We start from the raw sequence: 6,225 nt of genomic DNA on the forward strand, positions 1-6,225 counted from the left end.
TTTTGCCAACTTGTAACAACATATTGACTATTGATATTTATACAAGAAGTCACGTTGAACATCTTTTATCCCATTATGGAATCGTTATTGTGACAATAAAAAGTGGTTCCAGGTATAGATAGGCCCACGGTTCAAAGTGAGCGTAACTTCCACAATAAATTTCACATCTGGAGAAAATGAAATGTAATCATCTCTATTCAAAGTGGCCTATTTGGCTTAATGGTGTATTCCTGCTGCATATTTTATCCTTTTAACTTTGAGGTGATCTTTTCATTTCCACTAGTTCTTCATCCTGTGCAGTTAAAATCAGCTGGATCTCTTTGGTTTCATTGGCTGAAGTATTGTTGTTTTAATCTATAGTGGTTTGCATGTAGTCTTTCTTATGTATCGTTTACATCAGGGATGTCTTAGAGGTTACTCCTAGCCTGGTCCCACATCCGTTTGTGCTCTTACCAACTCCCTTGGTCATTGTTAAGCCAAACATGACACTACTGTAAGCGACAAGGAGTTGGCATGATGGCACAAACAGATTGGCACTGAAAATAGGCTACTGCAGATGTGGTTGTGCAGTTCTATGCATGACTAATACCACATGATGTAGTACTAGAGGCATTGATTAAGTGACTATAGTAATCTGTTACATGGGTTGATATAATAAGAGATGTCTCTTGGACCATAGCTGTCCAGGATTGTCATCCGTGATTTAAGTGAAACAAATTTGTTTGAAATATCAAAGATGTATGGCCTGTGAATGTGAAGTCTAGCCTGGTGCCAGATCTGTTTGTGCGCTTGCCAACTTCATTGCTCGTTTGGCACGACAATGAATGAAATGGAGTTGGCATGGTAGCACAGACAGACTGCCACTCAGACGACCTGACCTCCGGAGCCACCATGCATAGCTAGTTGACCATGTTTATCATCACTTTCTTCATGGATTTATTAACATTTCAGTCTCATGGTTTTCTCAGCTGGTTATGTAAATGTGGTCCTGTGTTCATTTCAATGGAGTACAGTGCTTGCTTGTTTCCCAAATGGCACCCTATTCCGTATGTAATGTAATGAATAAAGTGCAATTTGAGACGCATACCCTCATTACATCATACAAACTTAGCAGTAGAAATCAACATTGTAAAAGCTTTAGTAAAACTGTGGTTACCTACCTAATGATATTTTGTGGTAAAATAGGTTCATTTTAACAAGAGGAGCTCCACTAGTACACATCTCATAACATAAACAGTTTAGCTGTGTGTGCGTGCGTACGTGCGTGCGCGGTGGCTATTCATAAGGAACAGCAGCTTGTGAAATCAAATAAAATGTTGTGCCGTTTCATTCCCTCAGAATTGTGTCCTCTTCTTTGTGTCGTAGTTCAGCCTTGCTTCAAGTCTTGCAAGGCTGACCATTACTTTGGTGCCGCGATATGAGGATAGTGGTAAATTAATTCTTCAGTCTTTTATCACCCAGTTGTCAGAACTAAAATTGCCAATTGACTCACTTTAATAAAAAATATAAATTACTCTTTTACATTTGACATTCAATGACCTAGATAGAAAGTACTTCTGCATTACTATTAGCATTCAATCATTTTAGTCTGTGAGATGGTCTCTGTTTTGTGTGGAAATAAATATCAAGCAATACGATTGCTTGTGGAAAGAGGAAATACATGAATATAACGTTTAATTTACTATGTGTTTATAGGTGTATGTGTGCAAATGTAACAGAGGAAAAATACTAACGATAGTAAATTACTGTCAAAACTGTCCGTAAAAAAAACTATTTTAATACTGTTATACTCTCAGAACGTACAATGTTCTCTTTGAGCCACTAGATGTCCCTGCTCTTTCATGTTTCTCAGGGCCTGATTCACATACTGTAGCTTACTTGCTCCCCAATACTACAATGATAATTTCTGAAAAAATTACAAAGAAATACTTGACTGAATGTTTGAAAGGGTAAATGCAAGGAGACTACAAAAGGGGAGCTTAAGTGAGTAACTCAACAGGAGTATGTGAAGGATTGCTAAAAGGGAAACAGGTTTATCTTTGGGCTACTGTATTGTTACTCTATAGGACTGCACAGTGGAGGAAATAGAAGTGGAGGGGTATGTATATTACAAAGCAGGATCAAGGAGTTAGCCAGCTAATTTACTTAAATATTCTGAAATAACTTGTAATTTTACCATATTTTTCTCCCCAATTTCGTGATAGTGGCGGTAGGTAGCCTAGTGGTTACAGCGTTGGACAACCGAAAGGTTGCTAGATCGAATCCCCGAGCTGACAAGGTACAAATCTGCCGTTATGCCCCTGAACAAGGCAGTTGACCCACTGTTCCTAGGCCGTCATTAAAAATAAGAATTTGTTCTTAACTGACTTGCCTAGTTAAATAAAAGTAAAATACAAAAATATCCAGTTACGATCTTGTCTCATCGCTGCAACTCCCCAACTGGCTCGGGAGAGGCCAACACACTGCTCGCTTTTTTATCTGGTACAAGAAAAACCCTCGGATACGTAAAAGCCTATTGCAGAGATCTCGCCCTAGCACTTCCGAACTTTCAATATTATTACTGGGCAGCTAATATAATGATGACATAAATCCCTGATGTTGCGGGCCATAAACGGTTGACCTTATAGATTTCATCCTATGGCCCCACCTCATTAGCTGCCTTACTTTACTCAAAACTAGCCGAGCCTGTTTCCAAATACACTAAAACCCCTATTGTGAAATTGTCAAAAAATCAGGAAATGGTTAAGGCGATCGTTTGCTCTCAGTGAATTTTCAACTTCTGCCCTGTTATTAAACAACCATAGTAGCGTTTCATATCTGGCCTGGAAAAGGGATCTGCTCACTGAACGATTTGTACATTGATATGGATTTTGCATCTTTTCAACAGGTAGTAAAAAAGTTCAGTATTCCCAGATTCCATTTCTTAAGGTTAGGTACTGCGTAGTTTTGTATCTTCATACTCTAGTCACTTCCCATCACATCTACCTACATCCCTTCTAGACTGTTTTTAAAGTGAATCCTTATATCAAAGGGGGCATAGGTTTTGTTTTTATGTTATTAAATTTGCACAATCTGAAGTCCCTGGACTCTCTTAAGAACCAATGGGAAGAGGATTTAGGTGAACAACTTTCAGTATGCTTCAGAGGATACATTCGTAATCTAAGACATGCTGTAATTCAATTTAAAAAAGTTCATTGCCCGAATTGGTCAAAGGAAAAATGATCCAAGTTTGGACAAGAAATAGATCCCACATGTGACTGATATAAGCAGGCTCCTGATACTTTATTGCACATATTTTGGACATTCCCGAAATTATGTGCAGCCCTATGGGGCTCCTGGTCACGTCTGGCTGTGACAGCCTGGGATCAAACCCCAGGCTCTAGTGGCGCCTCAGCACTGCAATGCAGTGCCTTAGACCGCTGCGCCACTCAGGAGGCTGTTTAGATTTTGAGTTGAGAAAAGCTTGAAATTGGCATGGCCTAATTGACTCAATCAAAAACACACACAGAACTTTAGCTTTCTTATTGAATCAGAATATCAATAGTTGTTTCTGGTTGTTTCTCGAAGTTAGCTAGCTAACTCATTGATCCTGCTTTATCGTATACCCCTCAGGACTACATATTCGTTATGGATAAGTCAGAGTGCACAGAAGCAATCCAGACAATTTTTTCTAGCCAAATTCCCTCACACTCACGACATACTACTTACTACATGTGTTTCAAGTTATGTTTATTTGTCATGTACACAGGATACAACAGAACAGTGAAATGCTTACTCGCACAGCTCTTTTGCAACAATGCAGTATTCAATCAAGATGAGATCAATAATATAAAGTGTCTGTATGTGCACTTACAGCACCTTCGGAAAGTATTCAGACTCCTTGACTTATTCCACGTTTTGTAATGTTACAGCCTTTTTTTCTTATCAATCTACACACAATACCCCATAATGTCAAAGCAAAAACAGGTTTTTAGAAAAAATGTCAAGTGTGTGTATGTGTATATATGTATGTGTGTATATGTGTGTGTGTGTATGTATATATGTATACATGTGAACTGATTACATTTACATACAGTACCAGTTAAAAGTTTGGACACCTACTCATTCCACAGTTTTTCTTAATTTTTTACTATTTTCTACATTGTAAAATAATAGTGAAGACATCAACTATGAAATAACACATATAGAATAAATTAATAACTGAAAAAGTGTTAATCCTGGCTGTATTTCACTTCCGTTTGTGATTGGGAGTCCCATAGGGCGGCGCACAATTGGCCCTGCGTCGTCCGGGTATGGCTGGGGTAGGCCGTCAGTGTAGATAAGAATTTGTTCTTAACTGACTTGCCTAGTTAAATAAAAATAAACAAATCCAAATATATTTTATATTTCAGATTCTTCAAAGTAGCCACACTTCGCCTTGATGACAGTTTTGCACACTCTTGGTATTCTCTCAACCAGCTTCATGAGGTAGTCACCTGGAATGCATTTCAATTAACAGGTGTGCTTTGTTAAATTAATTTGTGGAATTTCTTTCCTTCTTAATGCGTTTGAGCCAATCAGTTGTGTTGTGACAAGTAGGATTGGTATACAGAAGATAACCCAATTTGGTAAAAGACAAAGTCCATATTATGGCAAGAACAGCTCAAGTAAACAAAGAGAAATGACAGTCCATTACTTTAAGACATGAAGGTCAGTCAATGCGAAAAACTGTAAGAACTTTGAAAGTTTCTTCAAGTGCAGTTGTAAAAACTATCAAGCGCAGTGATGAAACTGGCCCTCATGAGGACCGCCACAGGAAAGGAAGACCCAAAATTACCTCTGCTGCAGAGGATACGTTCATTAGAGTTACCAGCCTCAGAAATTGCTTCACAGAGTTCAAATAACAGACACATCTCAACAACATCTGTTCAGAGGAGACTGCGTGAATCAGGCCTTCATGGTCGAATTGCTGCAAAGAAACCACTACTAAAGGACACCAATAAGAAGAAGAGACTTGCTTGGGCCACGAAAAACGAGCAATGGACATTAGACCGGTGGAAATCTGTCCTTTTGGTCTGATGAGTCAAAATTTGAGATTTTTTCTTGCAACCGCCGTGTCTTTGTGAGACGCAGAGTAGGTGAACAGATGATCACTGCATGTGTGGTTCCCACAGTGAAGCATGGAGGAGGAGGTGTGGGGGTGCTTTGCTGGTGACACTGTCAGTGATTTATTTTAGAATTCAAGGCACACTTAACTAGCATGGCTACCACAGTAATCTGCAGTGATACGCCATCCCATCTGGTTTGTGCTTAGTCTCACTATCAATTGTTTTTCAACAGGACAATGACCCAACACACCTCCAGGCTGTGTAAGGCTATTTGATCAAGCAGGAGAGTGATGGAGTGCTGCATCAGATGACCTGGCCTCCACAATCACCTGACCTCAACCCAATTGAGATGATTTGGGATGAGTTGGACTGCAGAGTGAAGGAAATGCAGCCAACAAGTGTTCAGCATATGTGGGAACTCCTTCAAGACTGCTTGAAAAGCGTTCCAGGTGAAGCTGGTTGAGAGAATGCCAAGAGTGTGCAAAGCTGTCATCAAGGCAAAGGGTGGCTACTTTGAAGAATCTGAAATATTAAATGGTTTTTAATTTGTTTAACACTTGTTTGGTTACTACATGATTCCATATGTAACATTTCATAGTTTTGATGTCTTTACTATTATTCTACTATGTTGAAAATAGTCAAAATAAAGAAAAAACAGTACTTTATTGAAGCACCTTTGGCAGCGATTACAGCATTGACTCTTCTTTGGTATGACACTACAAGCTTGTCCTGTAAGGATCACAATGGATCAGATCAGCTTGGCAATGGCTGACAATAACCAGACCTTCTCTCACCCGCAGAGGGGAGGAGGGAACTGGTGTGGGGGTTTTGACACCTCCACAACCGGTCATTAATTTAAGTAGAAGACTTTTCTTTCTCCCCCTTTAGTGTCAACCAAAGGAATGTCTTTGTTTCACAGACTGTCCCCGCTGAAACTCTAACACGGTCAAACATGGATAATGGAACAATATTTCTAACATAATGTGGGGAATGGTCAGTGGGGAACTATGGAAAACTAATGTAATATTGGTTTTCATTTTGTGATGTCATTAAAAACTGTATGGATGAAAGGAAAGTATATCCCCTTTATCTGTCAAGTTTCCATCCAATACGTTGTGCATATAATATGACAAATTAT

At 39.1% G+C, this 6,225-nt stretch overlaps 1 protein-coding gene across 2 annotated transcripts in view; it reads left to right on the forward strand.

The window, feature by feature from the left end:
- Positions 1 to 1,340, forward strand: part of LOC115169816 (WD repeat-containing protein 37) — a 24,736-nt gene extending 23,396 nt beyond the window's left edge. For both annotated transcript variants that reach the window (XM_029725805.1, XM_029725806.1), the window contains exon 15: positions 1 to 1,340. This exon is cut by the window's left edge and continues 1,578 nt beyond it. The gene's annotated coding sequence lies outside the window, so the exon portion shown is untranslated.
- The last annotated feature ends 4,885 nt before the right edge of the window (positions 1,341 to 6,225 follow it).

This window comes from Salmo trutta, chromosome 31 (genome assembly GCF_901001165.1).
Source record: "Salmo trutta chromosome 31, fSalTru1.1, whole genome shotgun sequence".
Taxonomy (NCBI): Eukaryota; Metazoa; Chordata; class Actinopteri; order Salmoniformes; family Salmonidae; genus Salmo; species Salmo trutta.